General features: G+C 40.6%; 1 protein-coding gene across 3 annotated transcripts in view; it reads left to right on the top strand.

Moving 5' to 3' along the window:
• Positions 1-16,484, top strand: part of KLHL29 (kelch like family member 29) — a 392,991-nt gene that overhangs the window by 61,677 nt on the left and 314,830 nt on the right. For all 3 annotated transcript variants that reach the window (XM_032104042.1, XM_032104043.1, XM_032104041.1), the window contains exon 2: positions 5,475-5,581. The gene's annotated coding sequence lies outside the window, so the exon portion shown is untranslated. The remainder of the gene's footprint in view (positions 1-5,474; positions 5,582-16,484) is intronic.

The raw sequence follows: 16,484 nt of genomic DNA, 5'->3' as shown, positions 1-16,484 counted from the left end.
CTCAAAAGTTATGTGATGTCATAGGAGGAGTTTATTTGTCAGTGTATATGTGAATATTATTTCCCCCTTCCCTTTCCACTTCTTAACGCTTTGAGGCACAGGCCAGCATTCGATTTTGGAGGACTTCAGCTATTGCACAGAGTGACCTCAGGGTTACTGTGTGTGTGTAAATCTTTGATAAAGAGTTGTTCACAGTTCCCAGCCTGTTTTCAGAGATGTGAGTGTGATTGTGAGAAACTTTCAGTAAAACATGCCAAATAGCCTCAGGTATCCAGCAATTACCATTTCAAACTCAGAGCTGATAGTACAGGGTTGCTCTCATTTGTTGCTGCTAAAAAGTTTTCTATAAATATTTGAACATTGTGCATGTGCAGACATTCTTCTCAAGTCATTTTTTCTCAGGTAGTTCCTTAGTTTAGGTGGCTGTGGCTTAAATTCTTTGGACCTTAGTGAGGACTGGCAGCATTGCCAGGCTGTTCCCAAGCATTTTAGAATTCTTATGGCTTGCAAATGCCCTGGGATCTGCAGACCTCGCAGCATTTTAGCTTGCAAATTAGTAGTTGGCTGGTTGTCAGTTGGGGAAAAGAGAGAGCTGCAAATTCTGTAATAAATAATATATTAGGGTAAACATAACAATAGTATTCTGGAGACATCATGGTGCAGAACAGTCACTCCTTCCAGTAAAGTCAGATTGGACTGTGAAAATGGATGCATCCTTCATTTCCAGCCCTGCGTTTTATTTTTTCTATCCCAGCCTGCAGCTCTTGGCTGCAGCTCTGGTGAACTTCTGTGTAGCTTCTTGTGGGATCTGTAATTAGTCCCTTCTCAGACCACTTGCTCAGTTCTGGCAACAGTAGGACAACAGGTCACACCAGGCATTATAGAGCTTTTCATGCTAAACATGCCAAAGATAACAGAGTAAGATAACAGCACACAGTTGTCCCTTACCTGGCAGCACTGACAGCTTTGGGGGTGTTGGTCCGTATTTACCTCTCGTGTCCATACAACTTCCCAGGCGTGCTCAGCTCGGCTGTGTGCAGTGACTGTTGTGATTTGGCAGATACACTGCCTATAGCACCCTTCTGCTGCCTATGAAACTTCTACATAGCTTGCCTAGGAAGTTTGTACTTTATGTTGGAGTCTTCCCCCCCCCCCCCCCCCCCCCCGATTTGCTTTCCTTTGCCTTGTTTATTTGCAAAGAGAGGGTGTTCGCTGGCCAGTATTTCGTTCCTGTTCTTCAGCCTCTGCCCCAGGCTGTGGCACCTGACATGGGGGAGGTTGTTCACAGGGCAGAGCATCTTGTAAAGGGCATTTTTAAAGCACTTTGTGCTTCAGAGTTGATTTATAGCTTGTCTGCACAGGCAAGCTTTCATAAAATATTTTTGTGTTAACTTTTTCTGGTTAATTAACCTACAGTAACTATATCCACATCCTTGGCTTTATCCTTCGTCTTTTCCAAATGCTTTTTTCAACCACAAGTGAGATGTGGGAAGGCACTGCATGAAGCATTGCATCCTCAGTGTTGTCCATGTTGTGTACCTCTGCTGTTAAGTGATCTCTTATTCAGGGAGGCTCTGGAACAATGAGTTCCTCACTACAGTACTGAGTTGCCAGATGTTGCTGCCTGCTCCTTACCTTTCTTCAGATCCGCTGTATTGCTTTTGGATACTTTGTCTGTGACAGAGAAGCTCTGAAACAGTGTCTTGCTGCATAAAAAAATTGTGGGTTTGGCTTGACATCATATGAAATCATTGTTTCCCTCACCCTCTTTTCTGATTTACTACTTAGAGCTGAGCTTTCTGCTAGCTGCTTGTGCTGTCACCATATCTCATCGTTTGCTGGGGCAATTCTCCTTGATGAGAATTCTTCTTTAGCCAACCCAGATCTGTAGAGGGGAGTCCAACTGATAACAGCTGCTCTCTCCAAAAGATCCAGACCTGCTTCTCACTGACCAGGTCTTTCATCCCAAAGGCACTTTTGATTATTCCATCCCTTCATGAAGATGTTCATGTTGATGAGAGGTGAGCTGATGCCAACCTTCTATACCATGGCCTTCAGCTGATTTAACCTGAAGTAAGAGCTCTCTGCTTCAGGAAGGAAGAGATGCAGTGTCTAAAGTAGGTAGCTTTAGATCCAGTTGCTTCAAGTTACTTAATTTAGAAGCTTAGGCACAGGACAGAATACTTAACCTGTCCATTTTGCAGTAGTTAGGCTCCCGAAGGAGAGATGAGGCTGCTGCTGTAGGCTTCTGTAAGGCACCTTCAAGACAAATGGAGGGAATAGAGGTTTTACTTCTGTGCAGGATAGTATGCTATGATGAGAGACAACCTTTGGGTTTGCTGTTGAAAGCTCCTTGCTGTGTTTCTGCCTTTTCCAGTTTCAATATTTTATTTTAGTGGTTCAGAACTGCCTGGCAGGTGTTGCTCCCCCTCAATGGTAACTGCAGTAAAGTTTTGGTGAGCTTAAAATCCCTTCCTATAAACAGCCAAGATTTTCTAACGCAGGGGAAGCAAAACTCACCCAAATGCTAGTAAATAATGTAAATTGCAGTATGTTAAAGACCATTAAGTCTGTCATCGTATTTCCCCAAATAATTTTTGCACTTCTCTGGAACTGTGTGCCCAAGAGTAAGCAAACAGATTTTGAACTTTGGCATGTCTTTGCATACCATTTTCATGGTGACAAGTAATTGCCTTTCTTGCTCCTTCGTTTCCTTCTGATTCTTCTTTCTTCAGATGTCCCATATCCAGCTCTGAGTTCTGTTTTGCCTTTCTATATCACTGTCTAGAGCCTGCAATATGCTTTGTAAATATTCTTCATGTCTTTCATTATTGAGGTGAGATAGAAGAAGGTTTCCTTCATGCAAAACTGTCATTGGCTTCTCAGGCTTCTTCCCTATCTGAAACCCATTTTATTTTTATTACTCTCAAAGGTTTTTTTCCTGTTCTGTGAAGTTCTGGAGCGAGAGTCCTGAGGTGGCTTGGAGAAGTGTGTGTTTCCCTAAGGAGATCTTTCAGAGTAGCTCTGGCCTAGTGTTGCCCTTGGAGATGATAGGGTAACTATGATGTGATGAGTCACCATGCAAAACAGAAATTACTCCCCTGAGTAATTTCCCCTTTTTTCTTTCCTTTCCATAAACTGCCTCATGAAAACAATGCTCTTTTTAACAAACTAAAAGCAAAACTAAGAAAAGATTCTATTTTTGTCTGAGTGCTTTTAGGCAGTCCATGCTATATTCCTTAGTCATCTTGTGAAAGTCAGAAATACTCAATTAAAAAGTCACAACAATGTATTCAAGAAGTGTTAAATACATAAATACGTAGACCAGCTATGTGAAAAGCCTTAGCTCCAAAGTGAATCTAGACCTGTGAAGAAGACAGGCTCAGGAAGAGCGTGGAGCTCTGTATGATGGAATGAACTGTAATGATGAGCAATAATGTGGTTAAGATGTTTACATATCCACACCTTCCCCAGCCTTTCATGTGCTTCCTCTTTTATTATTTTATGTTTTCAAGAAACTAATGCGTAGCTGGCTAGTGGTTAGACAGCTCTCAGTTTTTTCTGCATGTAAACATTCTATGTGTTTTATTGAATCATAGAATGCTTTGGGTTGGAAGGAACCTTAAAGGTCATATAGTTCCAAGCCCCCTGCCATGGGCAGGGCACCTTCCACTAGGCCAGGTTGCTTAACCAACATCCAACCTGGCCTTGAACACCTTGAGATTCCTTAGATGGTCTTGACCCTGATCTTATCCCATAGCGGATGGTTCTTCACTCCCCCAGTCCCTGCCTGAGACTCGGGCGGTGTGGGTGGAGCGCCTGTGACTGCAGACTGAGGCAAAAAAGTCACTGACTATCTTAATGTTCTCCATATCCCAAGTAACTAGATTTCCCATTTCCTTCTGGAGAGGGCCAACATTTTCCCAAGTCTTCCCTGTTGTCACAGAAATACCTATAGAAGCATTTGTTGTTGCCCTTGATGTCCTTGGCCAGATTTAATTCTCTCAGCACTTTAGCTTTCCTAACCTGATTTGGGATGTTATTCATCTAGCCCTAATCTCATCCTTTTAAACTTTTTTTTAGTGGTCTGATCTTTTTTTTTTCCCTCGTTTCTCAGGCTGATGGTGCATTGTGCCTCTCAGCCAGCTCTCATTACAGATCATTCATTGCAGCATGAGCCATTTGGTCAGCTAGTCAAGCCAAAGTTGCTATATGCTTCATTTGCAGAAATATAGTAGGAATTTAGCAGTTTTATTAAACTCTTAATGGGGCTCATTGCCTGACTGATCCACAAAGTGACCTTGGATAAGTCATTTAGTTTTTCTGTGTGCTTCTGTCTCTTGTACCCTTACCATCCTCAACTTCACCACACCTCTTTGGGCTGTAGATATTCAGCACTGAACCAGTTTCAGGCTTTCACAAGGGAAATTATTTGGTCAGGATATTTAAACATAACAAAAGTCATACAAATATTCCGAAATAATATCCTAGCAGGATAGGGAGATAACTTCCAAGGGGATGTTTCTGCATGGTAAACTTTCCATAGCTTGCAGGTTGGATTAGTGAAGTGTTACTCTACCACTTCAAAATTATTATAAAGCCACAAAATATAAAGATTATATAAAAGGAAAAAAAGGCTTAAGCTGAGGCATTGGGACAGGAGCCCTGATTGCATTGCAGAGAGAAGTGCACTGTAAACTTCAGATTCAGATTGTATCAACTCAATTACATGTATGCAGCAATCTTGTCATTGTAAGAATCTTCTTGGTAGAAACTGAAACTCCAGTGCTAAAAACATGAAATCAATAGGCACTGTTATATCCACTTAAAAAAAAAAAAATTGTATTGATTTACAGATAACAACAGCAGTTCATTCTTGCAGGATTACATGCCACTTCCTGTCATAAAGATTACTTCAATATGTATTGCATGTGAGATGGAGAATGTAGGGATAAAACTGCTTTGCTTTAATGAATAGTCATTTTACTCTGTGCATTAAAATGAGATATATTCCTTTAAATTTATCTCCAGGGATTATTTTGATTTCATGGGCAAACTGTGTGTTACCAAAGACTCTAGAATGCTATTAAACTTTTAAATAGTCTTAGATTGCCTTGTTTTTGCAAGTGCTTGAACTCATCCTCTCTTTGATAGCAACTAATTAAGCAAAATATCGTGCTCTTTCTGGTCTCCTCCACATCCTTGATTGGAGGGTTAACACCATGTTATCTTGGGTATTAGATGTTCTTTGCTAAACCCTGAGCGTCTATCAGCATCTAACTCTCCGTGCTTTGTAACAAATTTTCTGTCGTCTTCTGGGGTTTGAGTTCTCCATGCTGATCATGGTGGTCTCCCATTGAGCAGCTTTCTTTTTTATTTTTTTCTGGTGCTGTGATTCATTTGAAGCCTGTTCTCATTATGCATAGGTGATCTCATCTTTGTGTATTAAAGTAACTCTTTTCAACTCTTTCTAGGTAATCTGGCTTCCCGGAAATCTTCTGCTAAATGCAAGGGTTTGCTGTCCTGTTTACTGACTGTTACACCTGAGGCTGATTTTGATACAGATTCTGGATATCGCAGGGTAAGTGTGCAGATGTCTCTTTTTTTTGTGGGTTTTTGGTCATGGTCTCTTCCTTGCTTACACAAACACAATTTGGGCTCTGCTTTCACTTTCAGTGGTGGCAGCAAGTCCCTATTGCAGCACGTGCAACTGACCATCTGTGTTATAATAGAAAAATATTGTAACATGATAAATGCTAATGGTGTAAACCTGATCAGGAGTATTTGAATTTGGTGGTGTAGCTCCAAGAGGGAGCAAAATTTTTTGTGTATATAGGCCTAGACTCATGGGACCATATCTTATAAAACTGTAAAAAGCTGTAAGAGGCTTATTTGGGTGTCGTGAACTTGGAGTTTTAAGCTGATAAAAGTGCATGTATTTTTATATTCCAAGTGAAATGTTCTTCATAGTGTGTTGTCTCGGTCATTGAGACAAAACTTCAGGAGGAAACACTCAGGAGTGAGTGTCTCCTCCAAAGGGAAAAGGGCCTCCCCTTTTCCTCCGTCAATGAGACAAATGGGTCACAAGAAGTGAAAGTGGGAAAAAGAAACCAAACTGTTTATTAACACACAAAACAGGGTAGAACAGGATAAAAAACTACTCAAAAAACAACAAATTCCCAGAGAGGGAATGTGTGGGACCAGTTGGGCCCACCCCGCAGGCTCCCCGGACTGGCGAGGAGGGAAGGGAGGCAGTGAGGCAAGGGGAAAGGAAGGGAAAAAAGAACAAGAAAAAAACCCCAACAGAACCTTTTCCCAGCTAGCTGGAACAGAACGGAAACCAAAAAGCAGCACAGCACTCCCAGCCCACTCCCTCCCGAGCCCCTGGAGCCATTGGGCTGAGCTGTTCAACTGCCCCCTTGGGTCCATGTTAAGGGCACAGCGTCCTTGGGCATTGAGCGCACGGTTAAGGAATAAAGCGGCTTCGTAACGTCACCCCAGGACATGTGTACGTAGTAAAAATATCCGTGAAGTTTGCAAGATTGAGTTCAAATATTTGGAAAAGGGAGATTAAAGGTTAGTTGGTTTCTTGGGGTCATGGGGAGGGAAAAGAAAGAACTGATTCCCTCTCTTATCCAATTCTACTACGCACATTACAGTAGAAACTTTAATACTTCATTGTTGAATGACTCTTGTGGAATTTTTCACCTCCTGCCTACAGGAGGGAAGTTCAGTTTTGTGAACAGAGATTTGATTTTTCTTTATTTTTGCCTCTTCCTCAGTCTTGATCCTCTGCTTTCACCTTCTGTTTCAACCTGCTATTTTTCTTGCTTTATTCCCTTTTCTAGCTTCTTTTTGCACTTCTCTCTGTTTTTTCGTTATGGAGCTAATCTTACCCTCTTATGCCATTTCTTGTCCTCCTGGCCTCCTTTTATCAGCTATCTGGCTTCTTCCATCCAGATACGTAATTTTCTGGTATAATTCAGGCTGGAAAACAACTGCAGTTGTCTAGTCCAATCTCCTCCTTGGAGCAAGATCACTTCAAACAGGTTGCAGAGGACCACATCCAGTTGGGTTTTGAGTATCTGCAAGGGTGCAGACTCCAAAGTTTTGTTAGACCCTTGTTACCATGTTTCACTACCTGATGAAGGATATTTTCTTCATTTATAATTTGAATTTTGATTGTTGCAGCTTCTTCGTTCTTGTCATATTGCTGCCCTTTCAAGAATAGGCTCACTGTGTTCTCTTTGCACCTTCCCTTTGGGGAATTGGAAAACATAGTGAGATCTGGGAGAGACCTCTGTTCTAGCCACCAGTAATCCTCCATTGGACTTTGTCCAGTATGTCAAAGCCTTCTTGTTCTGGAGGGCTCACAAATCCTGCAGGGGAGGGGAGGATTTCTTCCCTGGGCCTGATGGCTGTGGTCTCACCAACGCAGCCCAGAATGGACATGCTTGGGTTTGAAGGGCACGTTGCTGGCTCAAATTGTACCCACTGTCTGTCAAGACTACCAAGTCCCATATTACTTTATTTTTCATTTTTTCAGTCTGTTTAATCTTTCTCATACACTGTCATGCATTCCCTACTTCCAGCATTTGCTCTTTCTTCACAGGATTCCTTATTGAACACCTCAGTATCCCCAGTGCATCCTCGTCATAGTGTTTCTGGCAACCTCTTCCCATAAATGTGCGTGAGCTGAACTCTGGAAACAGTGAAACACTTTTGGAAATGTGTTTATTTCCATGAGCAGCCAGCTTAAAGCTTTACATGTAGCTCTGATAATTTAGAATCCTTTTTTCAATTCTTACCATTGTTATTCACAATAGATCAGGAAATTTTGTGTATGCTTAGGTGTGTACAAGTGTGTATGAGAGAGTGTATTTAATGCTTTTTTCTGTACTGCCAGTACACAGCCATAAATAGTGTATATAATAATAATACATATATGAAACTGTTTCTGGAAATTGAATCTGATTTATGAACAAGACATATTTTATATTCCTTCTTTTTGTTTGTCCCTGCATGTGTATGTGTGTGTGTGATGCTACAAATTGCAATGCCAACAACTGTAATTGTAGTGGTAGTTCTGCTCTTTTTCTTTTTTTGGTCACCCTCACAATGAGTAATGTATCCACTTTTCCTGTATTTTAATAGAGTATATATGTTGGGAGGTACGCTAGAGAACAAACACTCAGGAATACAGTCTCAGCCTTAGCTTGGACATGATGATCGAATGGTTCCTGGGGAAAGGAGACATAGTCCTGTGCTCCTGGAAGCTTTGCTGACTGATACTTTGAGGAAAGGACCAAAAGGGCAGCAGTAGTTCAGTGCTGACATCATAATTACTAGTTTGGCCAGCGTGGCTGGAGCTCCTGTCCAGATCCCTCTGTTTATATCTACTGAAGAGGGGAGCAAAAGAATGGGGGGGTGGGGGGCAAGTGGAGCAAAAAGGGGTAAATATACCAAGTCAGGGGAAGAAATAATTGAGCAGAAAGTAAGAGCAGTGGAAAGGAAAAGAAAATATACAGAAAGGAGGATAAAGACTTTTAACTTGCAACAAAGTGTTTTGGCTTTAATTCAGAGAAGTGTTGTCCAACTCAAGAAGAAGTAGTTACACTAGTGCAGCTCATACAGAAATGAGTGACAGTTTAATTCACTTTCTGTGGTGGGGAATGTCTAGTAAATCTGGCTTGTGATAAGTTGCCACATTTCCTAGTCACATCAGTATGAAATGTCTGGGATAATCTTAGGCTGAATATCCACTTACTGCAAAGTGATTCTGTTGGGCTGTGGGATGCCCATGGGCGTTTCTGCTATGGTGCCTATGATCTGGTTATACAGCATATAATATAACAAAAGAATTTTGAAAACTAGTAATTTGGAAATGAGAAGGCAGGTGTATCCAGGCTTCCTCTTGGAGGCTTCTGTTGCATGTGAGAAGTTGTTTGAAAAGGGCCTGAGTTCCAGGATGGACTCTCCATGTCTCCTTCTGGTAGCGGGCTGCATGTAGGCATTGCACACTTGTCTGTCTCACCCATTTTTGGATATTCCTCACTCAGCTGTTCCCCTTAAAAGACCTTTCAACTCAGTTTCTCTGAAGGATATAAAAAGTATTTCTGCATGTTGACTGTAGCCCTGTATATCCTGAAAGTCACGTGTGGTTGCAGATTTTGTATTCCAGTTGAAGAAGTACTTAACCCCAGTGTTTTCTGGTTCAAACTGAATTAATTTTCACTTACAACAGTGCGAATGGTGGGAAGGAATTTGAAATGAAGTTGAGAGCTGTTTTGGTGATGAAGTTATTTTAATAACTGTGGGTCTCCCTGCACAGCAGACTGATTGTTTTTTGGAGTGTTTCTTAGGAGGAGGGAGGGTCAGGAAGGTGTGTAAACTCCAAGCGAGACCTCAAATGACCACGTGTCTTTAGGAGCTTGAACACAGTGATTGTGTTTTGCTTTTCATTTTTCACAGTTTTCAAGTGGCTGAAAGCAAAGATTTGGATTTGTTCCATTTTATCCCTTTCAGGAGAAGAAGCAAGCTGAATAAAGTAGAAAAAGTTAGTCCAGAAATCCAGGGCCACACTTCTTGTGTGAATTTGTGATAAGTTTTGGGATGCAGCAGAGAAACCAAATAGCAACCTCACTTGTCTTTGGGATGGTATTCAAAGAACAATTCAGTTTGGGAATGACCTTGGAGGGGTCATCTTGTCCAAACTCCTGCTTGAAGCAGGCAAACTGCAGAGGCAGGGCAGGTTGTTCAGGACTGTGTCCATGTCCAGGCAAGTCCTTTAATACTCCTGAGGATGAGGGCTCTGCAGCCTCCCCACACAGCCATCCTGCTGGTTAACCACCTGCTCTGAATTCTTCTTCCTTATCTCTTACCAGATTTTCCCTTCATATAGCTTGCACCTGTCGCCTCTCTTACTGCACACCCTAGAAAGATCCTGGCTCACCACATGCTCCAGACGTTGAACCATCCACTAAATCATGACAAACTGGAGATCTATGATTATGAAGAGCTCAGATCAATGTTTCCCAAGCACCTATGAATCAGGCAGTATTTTTTGTGTTTGCATCCATTTAACAGCATCTGTGTTGGTGTTTGAGGTTTTTTTATTCTTTTTTTTTTTGAAAGAGGGCTCTGATTTTACTGTGCTGTTATATCAGGGAGCAAGGATGGAGTGAAGCACAGACAGTACTCACTCTAACATCTCTGTAGGTGCCAAAACAAAAACACCTGTGTTTCTTTCTGCCTGTAGATAATACATGTCAAATAGACGTGGATTTAGTCACAGAGCTTGGAGTTGGATGTGGTTCCTGTTCCTGTCTCTTCCACAGCTGTCTTAGAAATAGTCGTGCCTTGACTTCCATGCCTTTAAAATAGAGATTATTCACTCTTATTCACAAGAGTACTACAAGTCCTACAGTAACTGTTAAATGCTTTTAGTAACTTAGGAGAAAAGTGCTATAAAAAAGTTAAAATATGTATTTTTATGATATAAACTATATGTTTGTAGTTGCACAGCTTTATGTTAACTCCATATTCTTTGTAGGCTGCTTTTAAACCTAAGAAGTGTTATTCTGTAATGTCTTGTGTTACTGTACAAATTGGATGCTTTTATCCAAATTATGTGTTGGAAATCGAAGGTGGCAAGCACAAGGGTTGTTAGGATAGCCTTTTTTTCACACAGAAGATTTGGAAGTAGAAACAAAGCTTAGAAACTTAATTCTTTTAAAAAGTAAGTCCTTTCATAAAAGCAGTTAAGCATTCTTTCTGTCAGCTTTAATAATAATGAGCTTTCTGGTGCTGGGATGAGCGATAATTGCAAATGGCAAAAAGTCATCAGAATGTTGTTGCTCAGATTGCAGATTTTATTAATCGTAAAAGAAATGATTCACCTAGAAAGGCTGTTTTAGAAGTGCTCATTTACATGAAGATTTGCTGCCTAATTTATTTTGTTTAAAAGAAAAAAATACCACAAAAACCCACAACCAGGAACCCACATAAACTTAGTCCTGTCCTTCAAAACCCTGATTATTTTGTCCTTCCCATCTAGTTTGCTTATAATGCCATCTGTATTCCTGCTTATCAGTGGGACCAATCTTATTTTTGCCTTCTCTTTCTCACGAATGTACATGAAGCTTCTTGGAATTATTTTGTAGCTGAGTATTGTGCATCTTCCCTGCATGAATTTCTTCCACATTTAAAAAGGATGTTTATCTTTTATGAATGACTTCTTGGGTAGATGAGTTTTTTGGCCCTTTACATGTTTCTGATCTTGTGAGGTGTTGGGATTTGCAGATATAAATTAAATTTTCATCTGTTTTCTCCCACTCCTTTTATGTTGTTTTCAACATGAGTCTTGAGTTAGTAAAAAAATGGAGCGCATCCTTCACTCTAAGAATACAATTAGTCAGTGAGCCTGCCCTGTGAGCTTAAAACAGGGTACATGCTAAAGGATCTCTTAAATTGGGGTTTTGGCTGGTAAACTCTTCGGGGTAATGGTGCAGCCTTTACATGTTCCTGCTAGAGAATTCATACAGAGAGCATTGCTACGGCATAAATATTGAACAGCTGCCTGCCCCTTATTCCTTATGCTGAAATATTAATACAGCAGTGATTCTGCACCTAATCGTGCGGAGATCAGGTGTGTGTAGGTAATCCTACTGACAATATCCCAATATCCTGCATGCACCCTAGCCTTCCTGTGGGATCACACCTTCCTGGACCATGCCGAACACCAATTGCTCTCAGTAAATCCACAGCTTCTGTTGCTAAAATGATGATGGGCTCTGCTCCTGGCTGTGTGCCAGCAGGTCAGCCTTTCAACCTGTGGAAGGACAGTAACCCCAAGGGGGCAATAAAGCTGCTACTCATCATAGCAAGAGCGAGTTCAGATGTGCAGATGGAGAAGCACTTCACTATAATGCCCATTGTGATAAAGCTGTCTTTGAACCTTACCAGTACCAAATTGAGATCCTTCACCTGGCATTGTCATCACTTGGGCCTTTTCAGGGTCAGGTTGCAGGAGAGTTTGTGGCAAATCCTCTAAGGAAGCACAGAATTCCTGTGCCCTGCCATGCTTTGGGCTGTAACTTGAAAACAGGATTTCACAGGATTGATGTGGCAGACTTCTTAGTCTGTTTTCTAAACTAATATTTAAAGTATGCCCCGCCAGTTCTGGTCTCAGAGTTGGCTGTTGAAACTCTAATGTATTTTAACACAAAATTATGCAGGCTGAAGTGAAGTTCGGTATGGTAGTGGAGCAGATTCTTCTGTGTCATGTATATTTGAAAGCTGAGAAAGCTTCTGCTGCAGTCAGACAACACTGGCTTGTCAAATTGCTCACGAACTAAAAGATTGCTCTTGGATGGAATTAATTTGCAGTATCTCATTTACTATCTTAGTTTTGTCATGAATTTCCCCTACTCGGCAGCCTGAAATGCCAAGTGAAAAAGTGTTTCAGTGGGAGATAACATAATATATTAAGAAAATGTTATTGATCACAGTATGCTTTTACTGGAAGATGACTTTTTCTGACCGGAACACAAGGGACTTTGCCTTGTTATAGTAGGAAAATGTATTGTAATATGCAAACAGGATTATTGTTAAGGTCACAGCAACTTTGTTTTTACATTCCACTTCCTCTGGAAGCGAGCTTCTCCACAATTAATGCTGTCAGCTGGGCTGGAGTGAGAACAATTTCGGTTTTGAACTTTCAAGCAAAAGATTGCAGCAAGTGTTTTTGGTTTTTGAAGTAAGGAAACAAATACTGTTTTCCACATCACCAAGGGTCAGAACTATAATTCGAAAGGGATTATTGTAAGCATTTCATTATGATGATGGACTGCTTTGTGGTGGTTCTTTGTCAGAATCAATTAATGCACATTTCCTCATCACATGTGTTTTATATATACCTTACAGACAGAAAATGTTGTATATTTGGGTTTAGAGTGGCTTCCACACACAAGGACTATGAGGCACTTAATTTTTCCACATAATGTGGGAAGAATACCCAGGTGGAAGAGTCCATGTTGCTCACAGACATCTTATGTGGGTCTATGGACATAATTACTCTGCAAAGCATGAAGGCATAAATTTGTGATGGGATGCCCAGTAAAGGCAACTTTAGGACGAGGACACTTTTAAACATGTTTGATAAGGAGAGCTCCCACTGCATAAACAGTAACTCAGAGCCATTAAAATCCTGCTTGCAGTGAGGTTGCTTTCTGCTGAAGGGCTCAAAACTTCCCCTCAAGGGTAAGCATGTCATTAAGATGATAATTCTTAAGTTATTTTGAGCTATTTCTAATGAAAGTCATCCAAAGCACATGCTGCAAAACTTTACTCTTCACCAAATCTTATCTCTGTGTGATTTAAGTTATAGTCATATGAGCCATGTTAATTTCAACTGGAAACACAAACTGTCTTGGAATAAATCAGTGAAGGTTGCACTGCAAATCCAAGAATATTGTATTTTCTGTTAGTTTTCCTTTTGCCCTGCTGCACTTCCAACATATCCCTCCAGTGGTTTTCTCTGTTTTTGTTGCAATAAATCTCCACTTCAGTGAATTTGAAGATACAAACCTGACTGCAGAAATTAATCTCTGGTACAGTAGTGGGTTACTAACCTGCTCAAGGTTTCCACATAGCAGAATGATTTCTTCACTTTAAGCAACCACTTCCTACGCAGGGAAAGTACTGTTACTAAAATGGTTGTTTTATCCTGAAATTTAATTGTATTTCTTTGCTGCATTTTCTAATTCAGTTTGTACAATGAGAAGTTGTTGTAAATCAGAAGAACAGACCTTCGTTGTGCACAAGCCCTATTTCCCTGGTCCCCTTTTGCAGATGCCTCTTCTAGCAGGAGAGAGACCACTTTTGTTATTAAAGCAAGCAGAATGTAAAGGTTTAGATTTTGGCTTTTAAAAGAGTGAAAACAAAACCAAACCACAAGTCCCTAGATTTTCTTTTTGCTCTTTTTTGCCGCCGGAGTTTGGTATGGTTTATTTAGCACAAGAAACATGACTTGACTTGCAAGGGTAGTAAAGGTTAATTGCTGGACTTCCCGCAAAAATTAATCCATTGTTTGTGCTTAGGATGTTTAAAAATACACAAAATACTTTCTATTTTCCTTCATGGCTTAAAGAGAAGCAGAGTTACTACCACCACTTCACTTCCCAGTCCCCATGGGACTTTGTTTTAAAGCAGCTTGGCTCACAGGATCAGCTCAGCTTGTGTGGATGTCTGCCCTGTGGGACTCGTGCTCCTAAAGATGCTTTATGTTGCCACATGTTTTCCTGCTACTTGGCAGGAAAATGATGCTCAGCTTTTGTAATTCTCATCGTCTTCCCAAGATGTGCCAGAGCTCACCCTGCTCACCAAGCCTCTCTTGTGCAGACATGAGTCTCCAAAACGCAGTGGCAGTTCAGGACGGCTGGTAATGTGTCCCCGTCAGCTGTGTTCAGTAAGGATAGGTAGAGTTTCAACACGTGTTGTTTAAAAACAACTCTATCAACACAGCTGTTCAGCATTTCCTCACAACCTTTTGTGCTTAGCTCTCCAGAATGCTGTTTAAAATACCACTGGAATCAGCTACATCTGGCCAGCCCCTTGCATGAACTCAGGTATTAGTTTGATGTGCCTGAAAAGATGAATTATTTACACATAAGTCCATTTAGTTTTCACGTTCCCTATCTTCATGAACTGAAAGATGAGTGGAGGGAGGGAGGAAAAAGAGAAACCCCATGGGAGAACAGTTTCTGCTGCTGAAATCATAGCTACGTTGTTTTATTTGGTTTTTTTTAATGGTTCTTGGAGGACATGATAAACACAGCGAAGGTACTGCTCACTTTTACTGCATCTTGTGCTGAGTGTGAGAATTCAGTAGTAAGCAGAAAAGACAACAGTCTATAAAATCCCTTTGTATGTTTGTAGAAGAGTTTGATATAATGACATGAAAGATTTCTCTTATCTATGCATCTAATTGTAATGCAGTAAAGAACAGCTTCTCTGCTTACGAGTATGTGAGCAAAAACATTTACACTGAACATTTATGAGGACACAAAGAGGTGGTTCTTTAAGAGCAGAAAAGGCTTTCTAATTTGTTTTTCCTGCTTATAGGAGTTTTGGTGTTTTGTTTTTTTCTAAAAAGCCTTTTGCACGGAAAAGATGAAATGAAAGATGCAGATGAATTGGAAGAGGTGGTGGGGTTGTAGTGGGAAGATCAGGGCCAGATTTGAGTCTTCCTTTGCTCAGTAGTAAGCCTGCTCCTGAGCTGCTTCACATCCCCGGGAGAGGTGGCTCTATACAGCCTGAATTTGAATAATAGAGTTGCCATTAGCGTCCAACATAAAAAAGATGATTGGCTGTATGCTTGATTTACAGGAAGGCAGAAGTGGTGAAGTATACGGTACACCAGGGGATATTTATGCTGCTAATGCTTAAAACACAGCCCAGTGTTCTGTGCACTGTAGATGCTTTCAAATGGCAAAAACAAAGGTGCGAGTAGCAGTAAATCCAGTTATTCTGATAGTTGAATGGCCCCAGATCAGGATCAGGCTGTGCAGTCTCTTCAACATGCAGAGCAAGTCTGGTAAAGCCCCTGTTTAGTTACTGCCTGTTACAGGATTATCAGCTTTGAATCAAAGAAAATAATTTCAAATATGTTAGGATTTAGGGTATATTGTTTCATCTTCATCAGTTTCTAATGCAAGAATTATTTTTTCCAATTTATGTGCAAATAGGCTTCCAAAATCTGTTGCTGTGAACTGAGATTTTGTCAGATTTTTTTCCTTCATCAAATTACTCCTGTTCTGCTAATAACTGTCAAATGGCACCTCAACTCAGCATTTTCTTGATTTATCTTCCCTTCAGTAGCTAACAGTAGCTCTCTGAGGTGTATCACTTGGCTGCTGTACAAACAGGCTGCTCTTAAGGTAGTGAGCTGTGCATTTAAATTTTTTTGAAATGTTACAGCAATTATATTTGATTCTTAGAAGAAGAATTCATTGTTGACTCAAACTGGATGAATTTTTCAAAATGTAGAGGGCTTTTTCTTGGATGTTCTTAAGCTGAGTGGACGTTCGTCATCCATCATTCTGTAGTGTCTAAAACAAAATATTAACTCTGTGTTTTAGTCTGTTTTTTCCTAAAGAAAATATTAGTCAGATATTTCTGCTAAATAATACATTCTGCTCCATTTGCACAAATCCACCCCTTCCCACGCTTCTTCGGGAAAATACTTTACAGGGAGGGAGGTCCTGGGGAAGCTGGTTTGGGGTTGGTTAGTAGCTCCCTTAATGTAAAGATGTTCGTGAGGGTTACATCTGGCTGCTTCCTTTCTAAAGGTGTTTCTAATTACAGAGCATTTGCTGAGCGTGGATTAATTTTGTGCAATACAGAAAATTCACCTGTATTCCCTAAAATACCATTTCTGAACAATTTTCTGCATTTAAAGCAATTTATTTCTCTCAACCCTCTAT

Source organism: Corvus moneduloides, chromosome 3 (assembly GCF_009650955.1).
Source record: "Corvus moneduloides isolate bCorMon1 chromosome 3, bCorMon1.pri, whole genome shotgun sequence".
Lineage (NCBI taxonomy): Eukaryota > Metazoa > Chordata > Aves > Passeriformes > Corvidae > Corvus > Corvus moneduloides.
The sequence above is the reverse complement of the archived record's forward strand: the minus strand, read 5'-3'. Positions and strand labels throughout refer to the sequence as shown.